Source organism: Bombina bombina, chromosome 7, assembly GCF_027579735.1.
Source record: "Bombina bombina isolate aBomBom1 chromosome 7, aBomBom1.pri, whole genome shotgun sequence".
Taxonomy (NCBI): Eukaryota; Metazoa; Chordata; class Amphibia; order Anura; family Bombinatoridae; genus Bombina; species Bombina bombina.
Genome location: NC_069505.1, coordinates 499,252,242 through 499,272,014, shown reverse-complemented (window position 1 = coordinate 499,272,014; position 19,773 = coordinate 499,252,242). Strand labels below are relative to the sequence as shown.

Genomic DNA, 19,773 nt, shown 5'->3' with positions numbered 1-19,773 from the left:
CCAGAGCTCGAGGGTGCCACAAGGTATCATGATCATTCTTCCAGTCAGCCCAAATCATCTCAAATAAGTCAGATTTATTGAGATCAAAATATATGGGCTTTTCCATTGTGTACAGATAAGCCATTGTGTGGATGATGTCCTCCCAGCTAGGAGGGGCCTCTCTTTTCCAGGCCCTGGCTATACTGGTCTTAATTGAGGCCAGGAGATAGACTCCAAACCGACCTTGGTGACTGGGTAGGGCGTGTAGTCTTAAGTGGAGAAGGGCTAACGCCGAGCCAGCAGTCACCCTAATGCCATATTCTGAGAGGGTCCGTATTCCTCTTTCCCATAGGGGTCTAATAATGGGGCATTCCCACCAGATATGCAGTAGGCTGCCACGATGACCACAGCCTCTCCAGCACTGAGGAGAGGTTCCTGGGAACATTTTAGACAATCTTGAAGGGACAAAGTACCAGTGAGAGAGGACCTTATAGTATGTCTCAAACATCGTTACACAATGTAGTGTCTTCTTGGTTAACTGGATGGCTCTTTGCCAAGTTTCAATAGTGATTTCAAAACCCAGAAGGATATTCCATCTTAAGAGATGTGGGGCCAGTGTCGGCGGAGAAGTGCCATCTAGTAGGGCATAGTGCCTTGAAAGTGGCCGGATAAGTCTGCGTCCACCCTGCCAGGTAGACTCCCAAGGAGTAAGGGGGCGAGAAGCAGATGGAAGAAATCTCCAACTTCTCAGGAAGCTCTGAATCCTACATATTTCAAACCTGAGAAACTGAGGGACATCTGTCTGCGGGTTAAGCTGTGTCAGGGTTAAAAACTCGTCCAGGTTAGTGGTGGACCAAAAGTCTGAGACTTTAGAGATCCCTAACCGAGCCCACGTGTTCGGATGGGTGTCCGGTAAATTCTGGAGTAGACCGGCAACCAAAGTTATTGGGGAAGGGTGGGGGGCAATAAGTTGGCGATGTCTTAGTCTGTCCCAGACTGATAAGCACTCCAGGATGACCAGATTGCTTATGTTCAATGATCTGCGACTGTGTTGTGGAATCCAGAGAACATCTCGGAGGAGAACACTGGGCGGCAGTGATGCTTGCTCAAGTACCCTCCACCTGTCGCGAGACTGAAGCACTCCCCATTGGGAGATATGCGTTAGCATGGCACCTTCATAATATTTCACTACCGACGGTGATGCTAATCCTCCTAACGGGATATGAAACTGCAGTGTCTTATGGGCGATTCGGGGAGTTTTGCCTTGCCAGATGAATTTCGTGAATTCGCTCTGGAATTGAAGGAGAAGGTGTCTTGGCACTCTAATTGGCAAGCAGCGAAACAGATATGTCAGTTTGGGGAGGAAAGACATTTTAAGAGAAGTTATTCTTCCTATCCATGAAATGGACTTGTGGTCCCACTTGTCCTTTAACTTCCTTAGTTCCACTAGGAGGGGGAGGTAATTATCTTTAATCATTTGTTGGGCACTAGGAGACAGCTTAACCCCTAAGTGGGTAATCCGCTCGGTTAACCACTTAAAGTGATATTTGTCCGTTAGCTCGCGGATGTAGGTTGGCGGATATCCCCACCAATAAATTTCTGTTTTGTTTGTATTAAGTTTGTAGTAGGAGAGATTTCCAAAAGTCTCTAAAGTCTCCAGCAATCTAGGTATTGTTTTGGCCGGGTCCGTGGTGAAAACTGTTACGTCGTCTGCGAACAGTGCTATTTTATGTAGCGAGCCCGAGAGTCTAACCCCTGCGAGATACGTGTCCGACCGGATTGTCATGGCCAAAGGTTCGATCGCCAAAGCAAACAACAGGGGCGAAAGAGGACACCCCTGCCTGGTGCCATTAGATATTTTGAACGGTGAGGTTCGTAAACCCAACCCTCTGACAAATGCCGTTGGGGTCGAGTACAGGGCTTTACTAGCCATGCAGATTTCAGGCGGAAACTGAAAGGCTTGGAGCGTTTCCCATAGATAGTCCCACCGGACTCGATCGAAAGCCTTCTCGGCGTCTAAGGAGATAACCGAGAAGGGCTTTTTCATCCTGGTTGACTCGCTCATGATGTTAATGAGGCGTCTGGTATTGTCTGGGCCCTCTCTGTTGTAGATGAACCCCACCTGATCAGGATGTATTAGGTCCGTCAGGTGTCTGAGTTTGGCATGCGCCTGTGCAAGCGTTAGGCCAGCCAATTTTCTCAATTGGCTCTGTTTGCGGATAATAAGTCTGCGGGCCATTGCTTTGATGGCACCCCATAAGGTATCGGCTGGGGTCTGTCCATTGTCATTTTGTCTGATTAGTTCGGATAAGTCATGTCTCAGTTCTTCCCTAAACGCGATGTCTGTTAGGATATGACGTGGGAGCTTCCAACCTGTCTGAAGTGTGGGTTTGTCCATGGGGTGTAAGTCTGTAAAGATTAAGTCATGATCTGACCAGGAGCTTACAGCAATCTCTGAACGTATAACCGAGTCTAAGGTCTCTGCATGACAAAACATGTGGTCTAACCGGGAGTAGGTCTTATGAGGATATGAGTATTGAGTATAGTCTCTGTCTCTGGTGTGCAAGGATCTCCATATATCAAAGTAGCCATAGTGGGTCATTACAGCCCGGAACTTAGCGGAGAGACTGTTTGCTTGGGGATTGGAGTTGTCCGGGGTCTTAGTTTTACGGTCCAATGAGGGGTCCCAGGTCATGTTAAAGTCGCCCGCTAAAATTACTCGTCCCTGTCTATATTGGTCTACTAATTGGAGAATCTTGCGGAGACACGTAGGTTGGCGAGAATTTGGGAGATAGATGGAAACCAATGTGTGTAGCACGTGATTTAATTTACAGATTAGTATGGTGAATCTGGCCTGAGGGTCTCTGAACGTCTGAATGGGTTCGTATGCTACTCTGCGATGTAGGAGTATGGCTGTGCCCCTGGCTTTCTTGACAAAAGGGGAGTGATCAGGTCTCCAGTAAGAACGGGAGTGGAAACGCTGCGGGGCGTCTAATTTCCAATGAGTCTCTTGTATAAAGACAACATCGGGGTTATGGAATTGGAGTTCTCTGGCCAGAAGCCTCCACTTGTGAGGGGAGTTGAGGCCTTTCGCGTTATGGGTGAGTAGTCTGAGTTGATTTGCCATTAGTTTAACGTGAAAGGGAAGGGGGGGGGGAGGAAGAATGGGGGTATGATGATGTAAGAAATTCAGTGTATACTCTGTGTCTGTGAGTACTGTACTAAGGTTTGAGGTGGAAATAGTCCACCTAGGTGGAACCCTGGCGTGGGCTGCCTTTTTTTTGGGGGGGAGCTATATGAGGATGGGCCGGGGTATCCGGCCTCACTCTAACTATAAATTAAATGATTTTCGTCAATAACATTAATGTGAAGGCAACTTGACAATGAGCTCATGCTGAGGGAAGGTGTGAGTTGTATGCAACTAAGGAGTGTCATGGTCCCTTTAGAAGTGCCCTGATATAATACTATGTAAACATAAACAATAATAATCATACATTAGCCAACAAATTTAGTAACATCAACAACTTTAGCAACAACATTATCAGTGTCTCCCCAACTGGACTTGCTTGCTAAACCTGTGCTAGGGTGGCCCCTTGTTACCATTTAGTGAAGCTTAACCTGTAAAAAGAAGGTTATCAACAAGAAAATTAGATGTCTTCAGACATCAACCACAGTTTAGTTTTGATTAGAATATAACAAAAGATGAAAGCTTATATGTACTTGAAACAAGTTAGGCCTGACTTCTGTCAGGGGTCCCCCAGATGGCCATGTTGGGGAAAAGAAGCATAAAGTGGAAAGTCAGGTGTGGAACCTCATTCCACTTTGGACGTGACCAATGGTCAGGGTAGAGTCACCAAAGAATCCTGAGAATCCTGAATTGCTTGGGTTTTCTGTCTTTTAAGTTGCTGGACCCCAAGCGGCCAATCAGGCGCCGTGGCCCTCAATCTTGCTTTGAGTGGAGCTGGTTCTGTTGTGCTGCCTTTTATGAGGCCCCATTGTGCAAGCAGAGTAGTGCCCTGGGCCAGCGATGAGACAGTGTGGGTCTGGTTGTCCTTGGTGATTATCAGCTTGGCAGGGTAACCCCAGCGATATTTAAGGCCCGCTTTTCTAAGCTCGGAAGTGACTGGTTGGTAGAGCCTGCGGCTTTGCAAAGTATGAGCCGATAGATCCGGTAGAAGCTGGAGATTCTGGAATTTCTCTGCCAATTGTGGCTTGCGGAAGGCGGCCTGCATGAGCTTATCTTTGAAAAGGAAGCTGTGGAAGCAGACTATGACGTCTCTAGGTTTGTCTTGTGAGACTGATCTTGGGCGCAAGGCTCTATGTGCCCTCTCCATTGTGGTGGTCATACCTTCGGTAGAATCAAGCAGATTATTAAAGAGTTCAGACAAGTAGGGTTGTAGATCTGCAGGCGAAACATCTTCTGGGATGCCCCGGAATCTGATATTATTCCGTCTGGCCCGGTCTTCAACATCCGCCAGTTTGAATTCTAATTGGCTCAATTGGTCAGCTAACGACTCAGAGTATGCCAGTAGATTAGACTGGTCTGTAGTGATGTCATCTTGTCGCCTCTCCAATGAATCTACTCTGTCCCCAATTTCACCTATATCTTTCTTAAGTTCGGCATGGCTCCTTTGTATTTCCAAAGTGATGGAGCGCGTCTGCTGTGCAAATATTTTTTTGAGAGTTACTTCTGTGATATAGTGTTGGGACCTGGAAGGTGAAGTAGTTTCAGGTTGAGATCTCTCTGCAATTGACTCTGAGTCACTAAGGTCGTTGTGAGACTCTTCATCAGGCCTCCGCAATGGCTGTGTGAAGTGGTCCAAGACAGTTTTCTTGGATGGACCTGGGGCCCTAGACTGCCTTCTAGCAGTGTGAGGCATGTTTGCTTCAATTAAGCGGTCACTCGACTGACAAACCTATGAACAAGTTGCTAAGTAGGTTAGACAATGTATGGCTAGATTGTATAGACAGATTCAATAAGGTTACATTAAGACACTTTAGTTACATTTAGAGACGGGATTGAACACACATCCTAAGAGTGAGGCCCTGAAGTTCCACCCGGCTTCTACCCCTCCATCTCTTATAGTCAAAACCAGACCAAGATCTTGCCTATACAAAAGGAGGCAGCGGGAATCAAAATGCAGGGGCAGGAGTCGGCCGAAACTCCCCTACACAGGTTGAGCACAAAAAAATAACCCGGAAACAGTGGATACGACCAGGAGGGCTTAAAGGATAGAGTAGGGATTCATCTCAGAGCCCAACAATAGCTATGAAAACAAGAAGGCCCAGGAAAGTTTGTAAATAGGGACCAGAGTTTGCCAAAGCCTAGGCTAATAAAAATTAACGGTTGTGTTCACTGAGAATTGTGCCCGTCTGGTTCCCTTAGGTATGCCGGTCAGTGGCAGGGAAAAGTGCAGGCTTTAACTTAGGGGCCCAGGCTTCATTAATGAGGGAGTTTACTTAAAATCCACTGAGTCCCATGTCTGGCTAGTCTCCCCTCTGATGGCTCGGTTAGGGTGTCGGGCAGCGTGTGTCGTATGTCACTGGGTGTTTGGAGCCGCTAGGCTTTCACTCACCAATACTTCTCAGGCTCCGTTTCGCTTCTTGTCAGCAAGGAGGTGTCTGGATCTACTTCGGTGAGGGCCAGGCTCCCGTGAGCACGGACTGCAGGTCTAGATAGGCCCCCAACAAGATGGCGGGGTTTCGCGCCAAACAGCGCAGCCTGAGGGTGTACGTGGATCCAGGCCTACGACGGTCCCAGGAGGATTCACTGTAGAGGTGGGAGTAGGCGATCCTGATGAGCCGCGAATATGCAGGGTGATGCGGTTTCTCCAGATGCGCTACCGCGGGCGGCTAGGTTAGTAGTGAGGGGTAGCACGGCAGACCCGCTTGGCTCCTCTCGCCGGCTTCGTAAGGGAGGACCTGGAGGCTCAATCTTGCACCTAGTCAAGCTGATTACAGCTAGTAATGGATCCGGAGCGGATCCCCGACCCTCCGGAGCAGCTGTAAGATGTTTCCCCCGGTGCTGGAGTCGAGTCAGGTCAGGGTGTCGCTTGAGCCTGAAAATCTCAGCTGGGTAGTCCGGCTATCAGCCGAAAGTATGACGACTGTCTTCAGTAAGGACTATTTGACAAAAGTTTGGCCATAAAATAGGGTAGATTGACTATAAAGTCACTTTTGTAAGGCACAATGTCAGGAGCTCTTCTCAAACACGACTGCTCTTGTTGGCTGTTAGCTCCGCCCCCCGAGGAGTTTTATATAGTTGCCAGTAAGCTGACATACATTTAGCAACCCATTTAGAATTCTATATTAAAATCACATCTGTAGGTAGGTATAAAGCTAGTCATAATACAGAAAGCAAGTATATAGCTAATTCACCCAGAAAATAAAACAAGTATATAGCCAGTAACACAACATATATGAGGCTGGATGCCTCTTAATATTATTATTATTATTATCGGTTATTGGTAGAGCGCCAACAGATTCTGCAACGCTATAAACATAGGCAGAATACAAGGAAACATTTATAGGGATCAGACGGGTAGAGGGCCCTGCCAAGAGTCGCACTGTTGTAGTCAGCTCTAAAGAAGGTGATCTACAAACAGCATGGCTCTTAGGTTTACATGCTAAGGGGGTTCAAGAAAATAGCAATGGAGGAGAGGAAACAGTATAAAGAAAGGTTAGTGTAGGTTGAATGCATCCCTGAACAGTAGACTCTTTAGGGAGCCCTTGAAGTTTTCAAAACTAGGGGAGAGTCTTGTGGAGCGAGGCAGAGAGTTCCACAAGATGGGAGCCAGTCTGGAGAAGTCCTGTAAGCGGGAGTGTGAGGAGGTAACAAGACAGGAAGAGAGTAGGAGGTCATGAGCAGAGCGAAAGGGACGGGAGGGAGAGTATCTGGAGACAAGGTCTGAGATATAGGGGGGTGCAGTGCAGTTGAGGGCTTTGTATGTCACAGGGAGAATTTTGTGTTTAATCCTGGAGGCAAGAGGAAGCGAGTGAAGAGATTGGCAGAGTGGTGCAGCAGATGAAGAGCGACGTGTAAGGAAGATGAGCCTGGCAGAGGCATTCATTATGGATTGTAAAGGAGCTAGGCGGCAGCTGGGGAGACCAGAGAGGACAGAGTTGCAGTAATCAAGGCGGGAAAGGATGAGAGAGTGGATTAAAATCTTAGTAGTGTCTTGTGTAAGGAAATGTCTAATTTTAGAGATGTTTTTAAGGTGGAAGCGGCAGGATTTAGCCAAGGACTGAATGTGAGGAGTGAAAGAAAGATCTGAGTCAAGTGTGACCCCAAGACATCTGGCATGCGGCGTAGTAGTAATGATCAAGTTGTCGACAGTTATAGAGAAATTGGGGGTGGAGATTTTGGAAGAAGGGGGGGGAAATAAGGAGCTCAGTTTTGGAGAGATTTAGATTGAGGTAGTGAAGAGATGTGAGAAAGGCAGTTAGCAAGAAAGGAGATAGGTCTGGTGCAGAGAAGTAGATTTGGGTGTCGTCGGCATACAAATGATATTGGAACCCGTAAGACTTTATTAGAGAACCTAATGATGACGTGTAGATTGAGAAGAGAAAGGGACAGAGGACAGAGCCTTGCGGTACCCCAACAGAAAGTGGTGATGGGGCAGAGGAGGCCCCAGAGAAGGCTACACTAAAGGTACGGTTTGACAGGTAGGAAGAGAACAACAAGAGGGCTGTGTCACAAATGCCGAAGGATTGGAGGGTTTGTATCAAAAGAGGATGATCAACAGTATTAAAGGATGCATACAGATCAAGGAGGATAAGAAGAGAGAAGTAGCCTTTTGATTTTGCTGTAAGTAGGTCATTGGTAACCTTAATGATTGCTGTCTCTGTGGAGTGATGGGGATGAAATCCAGATTGCAGTGGGTCGAGGAGGGAGTTTAATGTAAGGAAATGGGATAGACGTGCATATATTAGCTTTTCGACAAGTTTTGAGGCAAGAGGGAGTAGGGAAATAGGGTGGTAGTTGGATGGGGCGGTTGGATCAAGAGAAGGTTTTTTGAGGATAGGTGTGACCAATGCATGTTTCAGGGATGAGGAAAATATAACGGTGTTGAGGGAGAGGTTGAAAATGTGTGGGAGTATAGGGGTAAGGGTAGAAGAGAGGGAAGGGCAATATAAGTGCCACAACTTCTTCTTCAGTTACAGGGGAGAAAAAGCTAAATTTATGGCTATGTGGGTTGTGGTTGATTGCGAGCGTTTCAGGGGGTGAGAGAATGGAAGTATGTTGAGAGCTGATTTTGTTTCTGATGGAGTCGATTTTGTTATTGAAGTGGCTGGCAAAGTCTTGAGCTGACAGAGAAGTTGTATTAGGGGGTGGGGGTGGGCGGAGAAGAGTATTGAAAGTGGAGAACAGACATTTTGTGTTTGAAGAAGGATTAGAGATAATAGTAGATAAGTAATGTTGCTTATAGAGATTAAGGGGAGAATAGTAGGAGTTCAAAATGAACTTGTAGTGAAGGAAATCAGCTGAACTCCGAGATTTTCTCCAGTGCTGCTCAGCAGTATGGGAATATCTGCGTAGGTACCATGTCAGAGGAGTATGCCAGGGCTGAGGATGAGTGTGTGATTTCCAAGCTATGGTAAGAGGGGCCAGATTGTCAAGGACGGATGTAAGGGTGGAATTATATTAGCAGATAGCTTGGTCAGGGCAGGAGAAGGAGGAGATGGAGGTTTGAGGGAATCAGCAAGCTGTTGCTGATCTAATGACATAATGCTTCTGTGAAATTTGGTGTGAGGAGTAGAAGGAGGGAGAGTTGTAGAGATGTATGATATGTTGCAAGTGAGGAGATGGTGGTCAGAGAGAGGAAAAGGAGAGTTAGTGAAGTTTTAAATAGTGCATCAATAGCTAAAGATCAGGTCAAGGGAGTGACCATCTTTGTGAGTGCGAGAGATTAATTATTATAATTAGTAAACACATATGCAGGGAAAGATAAAATAACTAGAATTCTCACATTTTGGGATCAGTGCAACTCAACATATAAAGGCTATCTAGAGAACATTTTATAATCAGTAATCCTATATATACACATGAACTTACAAACTTAAAGCCTGCAATAGCTCATACACATGGAAGTTTTTTTTATCCAGGAATCTCACATAGGGCCTGTTGATCTAAAGCTCTAAACTCAAGTGAGATGATCCAAAATGATCCTCCAGCACTGCAAGATCCCTAGTAAAATTCTTAAAAAGGCAGATTTTGCTATACCTCTTCAAGGAGTGTTTCCTGCATTTCTGAATGTGGAGAGACAAGCCCAGTGCAATATAGCACTGCATGACATGGTAGTTCTGCTGCATTTATGCTTTATACTTTGTGCTTTGGATTTTATATTACTTTACACTTCAGATTAAGTTTTATTATCTTTAAACTTTGCACTTAATATGTTGTCTTTTATTCTGTATACAGCAGTGCATTTAGGATTGTGTTTTTACAAATTATGATTATACTTTCATAGTTTCTGTGTAACTTTAACAAATTAAGATTATACTTTGTATATTTATGTGTACGTTTACAAATTACATTGCACTTTGTATTTCCTTTATTTAAAGGAGAACTTCAATACTTTCTATGGGACCAATAAGTAAATATTCTCTAGTTTGGAGAGAAATTATAGTGCAGACCTCACAGAGGCTGAACTTACTGAGTGAGAAAAAGGGCGGAACCTGAGATAAGATATACCTTTCATAGAAAGTGATGAAGCTCTCTGTGATACAGAATTTAACATGGAAGAGAGGAGGTAACTGAAGAATACCTAAGGCTGATATAAATGATCAGTTTGCATCAATTACAAATTAAACTTAAATGTTTTCATTACAATTTAACTTGTTTTTACTTGTAGTTTAGTATATGTTATTTTATTATTCAATTAAATAAGTGTATTTTGAATCTTGAGAAAAACTTAACCTGTATACAGTTGGGAAGAAAAATCTTTGAGACCAGCTTGTTTAAAATGCTTACAGCATTTCACGACTTGTTAGGGAGCTTCAGAAATACCCTGTTCAGCCCAGGGAACTCCTTTGCCCCTCCCATTTTCTGAAGCTGTGTTTTTATTTTACAAAAGAGAAAATGCAAAGTGCAATTTAAATTGTAAAAGATATACAGAAATATATAAAATATGATCCTAATTTGTTAAAGTAGAAGCTTCAAAAAACATAATCAGAATCTGTAAGATAACTGCCGGCTCTAAATGTATTAAAATACAAAATAGAAAATCCAAAGACAAAAGCGAAACGTGGTCTAAAAGCTCTCTCGAGGCTCATATTTCGGTAATAGCTAAGCCCGGTAAAGATCCCACTCTGATAGGTAACTATAGACCAATCTCACTGCTGAACACTGACCTAAAACTTTACGCCAAGATACTGGCAGCTCAAATTAATCTAATTCTTTCCCAAGTCATCCACGTCAATCAAACGGATTTCATACCAAAAAGAGAAGCGCGAGACAATACTATTCGAGTCCTATATTTGATTGAACAGTCCAGCCGGTCAGACATACCTTCTATTCTAATCTCTACAGATGCTGAAAAAGCGTTTTATCGGCTGGACTGGAATTTCCTAAAACATATTTTGGGGGCATTCGGCTTTGGTTCTGTTATGACCCAAAGGATTTTTAGCTTATACTCTCACCCCACCGCAAGAGTACGGGTAAATGGGACACTATCTGATAGCTTCAACATACAAAACGGCACGAGACAGGGGTGTCTTCTGTCTCCTCTGCTTTTTGCTATTTCGATTGAAATACTAGCGTTGCACATAAGAAATAATCCCCATATTACGGGATTGAGGTTAGGTCCTAACACATATAAACTTACCCTCTATGCTAATGACGTCCTCACCCTACTCACTCAGCCACCTGAATCCATGCCACATTTGTTAGGTGAATTCGATAGATTTGGCAGTCACTCCAATTTCCTGATCAATGCCCAAAAATCAGAAGTTCTCAACGTTAATATGCGTGGAGGAGACTTTGAAGCCCTTAGAGCCCAATGTCAATACAGACTTCTACACGATAAAATCAAATACTTAGGTATTAACCTTGCCCCAACTATCAATAAAGTATTCAAATACAACTATTTACCCATTTTGCATAAACTTAAGAGAGACTTTGATACCTGGCAGACCAGACCTATCTCCTGGTGGAGTAGGATTCAGTCGGTCAAGATGACCACCCTCCCGCAGATCTTATATGTCCTCCAAGCTGCTCCAATACACTTACCCACGTCATACCTAACCCAAATACAGTCGGTAATAAACTCTTTTATTTGGGGTAATGTCAAACCCCGTATAAGCAAGAAAGTCCTTATAAAACCACTGGGTGCGGGAGGGCTGGGGGTCCTATTGATCTCCCAATACTACAAGGCAGTGACGCTACAGAGAGTCTGGGAATGGCATGAACACGCTCCCACCAAGGCCTGGGCTTCTATAGACTCCCACTTACTAGGCTCCCCCACTATAGGCCCACCATGCTGGATTAACCACAAATGTAGACTCGTCTATGCTAGATCATCACAACTATATTCACATATCTTTCAAACATGGGACAAGGTACGGGCTAAGGTTAAGGGAATTTCATTGTTTGTTTTGCCCATGACCCCTGTGCCAATTAATGCAGAATTCAGTAGAGGGATAATCCCAACAGAACCAGGCCAGCTGGACATAAACCAGACAATCCCGTTTAAATGTTTGACCGAGGGGGGAAACCTGATATCGAGACCACAGCTTACTGACACTGCAGGGGGAGTTTTCTCCCGGTGTTTAAAGTATGCCCAATTAACACATCTCCTGGGATCCTCACCCCAAAAACATGAGCTACTGAGAGAGTTGACTTGTTTCGAGCGGCTCTTCTATGAAGGGACAGTACCCAGAGGTTCCTTATCAAAAGTAAAAAAGATGTTGGATAACAGCCTTACACTGCCTCCCTCCTCTTATGACTCTAATTGGCAATCTGATCTAAACCTCCCCATATCCAAAGAACAATGGGAAAATATCTGCTACCATTCCTCTAAATCCTCGACCTCTCCTAGGATTCTAGAGATTAACCATAAAATTTTGTTTCAATGGTATCTTACTCCAGTCAGACTTAAATATTTATACCCAAGCACTAATGTGACATGCTGGAGGGGTTGTGGGTCTCCTGGTACACTAGCACACATTTGGTGGCATTGCCCGAAACTGTTTCCCTTCTGGGAGGCGGTCACCGCACACTTGAAAGTTGTCATGGGGGAACGGTTTAGTCTGTCTCCCCTTACGGCCCTTCTAAGCCTTAACCCAGGTAAAATATGCAAAATTCGATGGAAACTCCTGCAGTACTGCGTTAATAGTGCCAGGCTACTTATTGCCCGCAGGTGGAAGTCCACAGCTGTGCCCACATTGCAAGACTGGTTACTAAATACATCTGAACTCCTTTCAGTAGAGGAATACTCTTACTTCAAAAATGACTGCTTGCCTCTATACCATAACATACAGTTCTACTGGCAAGCCCTTCTTCACTCACCTACTAACTAACTATAAACAGACAAAAGGAATACCGCTCATTATCCCAGTTGGACCCCCCCTCCCCCCTTATATCCTTTCAACAGTTGGAATGGCTGAAATTCAAATAGATGCACATGTGATATAGTAATATGTTAAATCTTAACCCTTATGTTTGACACCCATTTTATGTTGCCTCTATAAGATATCATGGAACAATTTAAGCATGGACATTGACAAAAAGAACTCAGTGAACTCTTATTACATATTTCCTTGAAGACGACATTCCCGTTGATTCTAATCTCAAATTTCAGTTTTTTACTGTTTTCTTGTGCCCGGCATGATGTCTCATACTAATAGTGGCGCAACACTCAAGAAAATAATAATGGTCTCAAATTGATAGGGGAAATATGGATAACCAAAGTGACCAATCTATAATTAGTGAAAAATACACATAAATCCAATATATAGCGTTAGCTACATATAAATTCTATAACGCAAAGTTACTATTAAAAAGTATAAAAGATATACAGTATAATTAAAATATATACAAAAACATCTTAACACAACTGAAACCTTTTTACTGTGTCATACTTTTAATGGCTAGTGCAGAGAGAACTATTAGGGGCCGATTTATCATTTGTCTGGTGGACATGATCCGCTGTAACGATCATGTCCACCAGTCATCGATAAATGCAGACAGCATACGCTGTCGGCATTTATCATTTCACAAGCATTCCTTGTGAAATGCTTGTGCAATGCCGCCCCCTGCAGATTTGCAGCCAATTGACCACTAGCAGGGGTTGTCAATCAACTCGATCGTATGCAATCGGGCGGATTGCTGTCCGCCACCTCAGAGGCAGTGTACGAGTTAAGGAGCAGCGGTCTTAAGACCACTGCTTCTTAACTCCTGTTTCCGGCGAGCCTGACTGAAGGCTCGTGTGGAAATAGTGGGATTTGGCCCTATTCGGCCATGATTAATCGGCCCCATAGTGTGCTCATTGTGCTCAAATTAAAATTGGTTAATTAAGTGTTGCACTCAAGTGCAATCTAAAATATTGCTATCAAATTTAGAGCTTTTTGAGACTGGAAGAAAATGACTATCACTTGCTAGTTAACATAACAAAACACATGAAAATGCCATGGAAATGAAGGATTAGGTTATATTTAGACGTAATAATTTGAAAACTAAAGATTATTAACTAAATTAATTTGTAGCAGAATTAAAGGGATATGGTACTTGAGAGGCATGACTAGGAAGGGGTAATATATATATATATATATATATATATATATATATATATATATGTGTGTGTGTGTGTGTCTTATGCTTAAGTTTCTTTAACATAGTATAGCACTAAATTAAATGAAGAACTCCACTACATATTTTTTTTTTCCTCCTGTCGGCTTAGTGCTCAAGAGTAGTACTCTATGAAGTTTACTTTGCACCCTCATAGTAATCTATTATGTGAGAGATTTAATGAACCTGTGCTCTTCAACAAGCAAAGGTTAGTGCACACTAAACTATTGCTTGAGAGATAAGAAATATATTATATTGTCAGTGCAAAACTAGAGACACTATTGATTGCTCTCGAGCAATGTTAACACACAATAGAGCTAATATGTTTGAGCTTTACTTGTAATCTGACCCATAATAAATTAAATCTTTAGGAGTTTGAGGTTATTGTATAAGACCCATGATCCTCCAAGAACTGTCATTTATATATTCCTGTAATGAAGTAAAATATCAGTTTCTTTAAAAAAAAAAAAAATACAATAATGATTAAATACTTTAATTTTTTAAGGGCACTGATGTCTACCCATTGCTCTGTACTGTTCACCGTGATCCGAGCCAATTCTCTACACCGTACAAATTCAACCCCAACCACTTCTTAGATGAGAATGGTGGATTCAAGAAGAATGATGCTATGATGGCTTTTTCTGCAGGTAATAACCTTCAACAATAATTATCCTCTGTAGATTGCTGATGTTTATTTAGTTTTCCCATGGTCACCATAGAGCTGCTGGCATCTAACTGTTTTCTATTTTTTACAGGAAAGCGGAGATGTCCCGGAGAAGGACTCGCTATAATTGAGCTGTTTCTTTTCCTAACCAATATTCTACAGAACTTCACCCTGACCTCAGAGACAAAATTTACTGATGACGATATTGCCCCAAAATTAACAGGATTTCTCAATCACCCCATATCATTTGAAATCTCCTTTGTGCCACGATAATATTTTCTATTCAAAGTATCTGCCCATTAGTTTTATTGTAGTTGTTGATGCCCTTGCACATTATTAATACATGCTTTTATGGCTTAATTAGTTAAAGAATAATACAAATGTCTCCAAATCATTTAATTTTATACAGCCTTGTTAATGCGCTATTGAAGTTTTTTCTTTTTCCACTTTAATGTTTTTGTTTTTTTTATAAAATTTATTCTAAATATAATTAAAAGGTTCTTAATGGATTGAAATGTGTTTTCTGTAATTTTCAATTAACCAATAATATCTACAACTTGAAGTTAAACATTAAATAAAGGCTTTAATACTGCTGTTACTCTCATTCACTCTGTAATATCCATACTATCCTCCAGTATATACAGAAATGGAAGCATTCTGCCAGGAACGAACAACAGCTCAGTGACTTGTTTTATGGCCCGGTTACCACCTTGGAATAGCTTCTTTTAGCCCAATTGTGCTTTTCACAAAGAAAACTGTTTCTAAAGTATATCAGTCTGATTCGCCTAACAAGGTCAGTCTAGCCCCAAAATACCAGCCAATTCTCCTCTGAACACGGTAAACATCGACCCCAGAAGATAATTTTGGCCTCCTTTGGGCCTCGTCGGTGAGGAGCTGCCATAGCCCTCTAAGCACATTGGGTAAGGAGTCCCCATCTGGTTTCTTACATCACCCATAGGGAGACTTTTCCCAGGGTCACAATACAAATACATACAGAAAGAGAAGCAATCTGCCAGGTAAGAAAAACAGCTCAGTGGCTTGCTATATGAATGATCGACAGGGGTTGCCATTTCCGTTGTTTCAATCTTTTAAAGGGGCAATACATTTACATAGATCAGAAGTCTCACCCTTTAACTTATACTAGTCATATGATTTCTTCTTCTGACTCAGAGGATAATTTAATTTTTTTTTTAAACTTTTTTTTCAGATTCTAACAATGATTCTTTATCATGGTATGTCTGTCTATTCCCGTGACTTATCTAAAGAATCAGAGTCTTCTCCATAAAATTAAAAATCTAAAAGAAAAAAAATTCTAAAAATTTCCAACATATTTTACTTGGTAATCTAGGTAATCCTTCTTTAAAACCAGAGGATTTATAACATCCTTGTTTTACTAGATAGTATACTTTTAAAATTGTTGCTAAATTCTTTGACCTCTATATTAGAAAACCTTTAGATAAACAAACTAGGAACAATTTACGTTCAGAATGCTCTTGCCCTGGGCTTCCTCACAAATCTTATTCAACTCCTGACATAGATGCTAACATTTTAAAATGTATTGCTTCCCCTAAATTTAGTAGTTACCATGGCCCTGACAGATTTCTTAAATCTTGTTTGGATAAATTATTATATTCCCTTGGTCCCATCACAAAAAAAATGTGAATTATCGGAGGCAGCAATCACTAATGATTCTACATTAGATCCAAACATAATCATAAAATGGATTCAAATAAACACAAGAAATGCAAATACTGCTATAGCTACACAATGACATAGATATTTACTTCGAAAAATTGATCCAAAGCTTGCAGATTTCACTCCTACTGAAATGTTACCTAAAGCAAAGGTATTTTGTTTGGGGAATTAGGCTTAAAAGAACTAGGGAAATATGTTAACACATTTTATTCTCTAAATAAGGTCAAAACCTCTACCAATATTTTTTTTTTTTACCTCCAACAATGGGTTTTCACTACGGTCGTAAAATGTAGATTCTGATGCCCTCGATTAACAGGTCTCACTTTCAAAACAGACCACTCCAGACCCCTAAAAGACAAACTAGATCAGACTTAGACCCTATTCAGGTAGTTAATTTTACTACACATCACACCCCTTTTTTTCTCATTAAACAATAGGTGGGAGGACATTTATATTTCTAGAAAATGTGTCTCTTCTTCCTTCAAATCCTTGGGTTCTACAAACTGTTTCAGGTCTACATGTACATTTTACAATTCGTCACTTTCAACCTCACCTTCCTACTTTTATTTCTATTCTTTTAAGAATGGACATTTTTTGCAGTTTGTTATTTAAATTGGGTACCAAATCAAAACTACTTTCAGATATTTCTTCAATGTCTTCTTTACAACATTTCTATTTCAGCAGTGTATATCCTAGGATTATGGAAAACTGCAGCAGATTGGGGTCCACTTGACCTCAGAGCTTCAAGCAAAATTACACAGGAATATATTTCTTCAAATTTAATTTCTAAGAGTTCCTTTCATTTTAGACCTTTTTGCCTCTATCTTGAATTTTTATATACCTCCCTTTTACAGCTGACACCCAGATCCTAAAGTTCTAGATGTAGACGTATTTCTTCAGACTTGGTCCCTTCAGGGAGCTTATTCAGTCCCTCCTTACTCAATGATTTCCAGAACGATAACTTACGTTATCAGAAATGGCAATTCCCTTCTTCTAATAACCCCTCTTTGGCCATCTCAACCTCAGTATCCCTTCCTGTTAGAAATGTCTTATCAATTTTGTATCTTTCTTCCTCTTTTTCCCTATCTTCTCACAAATCATATAGCAGAACCTCATCCTATCAGTTTCTAAATTCTCTTTGTCTAATTGCTTGGACTATTTCCGGGGATCTGGTCCTGCACAGGTTTTTCTTCAGGAATTAGTTTTCTCTTACAGGACGCCTGGGTCCTGGGTAACTGTAAATGTTATGTTTATGCATGATCATTTGAATATTGTAAAGAACAGATACATTTTCTAGACTTAAATATTTGAAAATCGGAAAGTAGTGTTTATACTAGGATTTTTTTTAAGAAAGTGGATGCTAATAATGTCATCCACTCGAATAGCTGCAATCTTGAGAAATTGAAATTGAATATACCTAAGGGACAGTTTCTAAGTGTAAGGAAGAACTGCTCAAGATTGGTGAACTTTGAAGAGCAGGCCAAAATTCTCAGGGAGAGGTTTAGCAAAAGGGGATTATGATGAACAAATAGTGGAAGATGCATATATAGGAGCAAAAATGAAAGACAGAAGAGAATTGTTGAATTATAAAGCGAAAGCTAGTAATGTAGTAGAAGATACAGGTCTTAAGTTAGAAGTTCCATTTATTACAAACTACAATAGTTAGCACAGTTATGTGGAGAAAATCATTAGGAAACACTGGCACATAGCCAGGGCAGACCAAATCATAGGAGATATGCTCACAATGGTTTATCTACAAAAGGTAAAAAATGTGAAACACATGCTTGCACCTAATGAATTTAACAGGAACAATTAGATGTAATTGGTAAGAAAGTGTTAGGTGTCTACCCATGTTTCTGCTGCAGATCCTGCCACTATAGCAGTAAGATAAAGGAATGTTTTCTCTACTCAGACTGGTGAAGTTTTTAAAATTAAGAACACAATCAGATGCAAGGAAAAGGGAGTAATATACCTAATAGAGTACAGTTGTAAGAAGCAATATATAGGGGAGACGTCTAGGACACTACTAGAGAGGATTATAGAGCATTTGTGTCTGATTGAGAAAGGAAACAGAGAGACTCATCTTTTAAACACTTTAGTGAGATTTACCAAAATAAATTAAAAGACTTCAAATTCTGGGGGATATGTAGAGTCAAACCAGATTGCAGAGGGGGAGATTATGATAAGAAACTTCTAAAGAGGGAAGCAGAACGTATTTATAGATTGAAGACGATATTTCCTGGGAGTCTCAACTCAGAATTAGAAATAATGTATGATTGAACAGAGAACTATAAAGCTAGTAATTTCAATATTAATATATCTGGTAATAAATAACATCTAAAATCTATCAAAATGTGTGTCTCCATTTGTTATCATAATAGTCTAATGTAATTTTCATTGCTATGATGTATACAGGGCTATGGACTTAGTATTGGGAATCTATAAGATGGAATATTCCGCCTTAAATGACAGCAATTCAATTAAAAAAGAACATTGTTACTTTAAGGGAGGATTCCAATCATCTGCTTAACAAATCAAGAAGAAGGAAAATAGTTAAAAAATCCACTTAGTACAAGCATCTCAATATCTTGAAAAAAGCCCTTACGGGTGAAACGCGTAGATTTGAGAGACTAAATTGTGACACGTATCAGATGGCATGTACGAAGATACTGATGCATAGGAGCAGATTGAGTACATAGTACTCAATGTGTGTGGTCCTACACAACCAGCTAAGTCGGGAAAACACCATCCCTGGCTGGAAGGGAATTCCAGATTCCACCCCGACACAGAAAGTGGTGAAGGGAATCCCTTAACAGCACTGGGGTGATATGAGCAAGGTTCAGGTGACCAGGAGGTTCACCCAACCAAGAGCGAACACTATACTTTGTGACGGGTAAGGAGAAGAAATGCTGGATTTAGCATCTGCTTGTTACCAAATGATACAGACTGCAAGAGAATTCATGCAGGTACGGATCTTACTTCCACACCTGTAAGTACTTTGATACAAAGACGAATACAATATTCCACCGGGGATAGTTTCTGAAGGGAATTTTATTGCCAAACCAAATTCTGAACAGTGGGCAGACCTTGATAAGAATTTGGCCAAACACAAATGCTGCTCAGACTTTTAACCGAGGTACCTTGGACACCCAGTTGTGTTTTTATAGGCGTGTGTGCATATCTCAAGAAAATAGTTTTTATTGTCTTTTCCATGTGGTATTTGATTTTTATGTGATACCTTTTGTCATTAAATTTCATGATGTATTACATTTTCCACGCTACTTTGCTTATTTTAAATGATTGATTACTACTTATTATTTATTATAATTTATTGATTACTACTTGTGACATCCACTCCAGCTTTAGCACCGATAGTAAACATTTACCACACCTAGCCAGTGTACTGGACCTCATTGCCGCAGCTGGGCTAACCATAAAACCTGATAAGTGATAGCAGGGCATGGCAGACGTGCAATACTTGGGACATAGAGTAGGGGGAGGAAAGTTACCACCAGTAAGGTAGACGCAATAAAGGTCTGGCCACCCCTAACACTAAGAAGCAGGTTATGTCCTTCCTAGGCACTGCAGGGTACTATAGGAAGTTTGTGCTGCACTATAGTGTCATCACAAAACCCCTCACCAACCTCGG

General features: G+C 41.4%; 1 pseudogene; it reads left to right on the top strand.

Annotated features, from left to right (window-relative positions):
* Window positions 1-15,033, top strand: part of LOC128666875 (cytochrome P450 2G1-like) — a 174,227-nt pseudogene extending 159,194 nt beyond the window's left edge.
* Window positions 15,034-19,773: the final 4,740 nt, after the last annotated feature.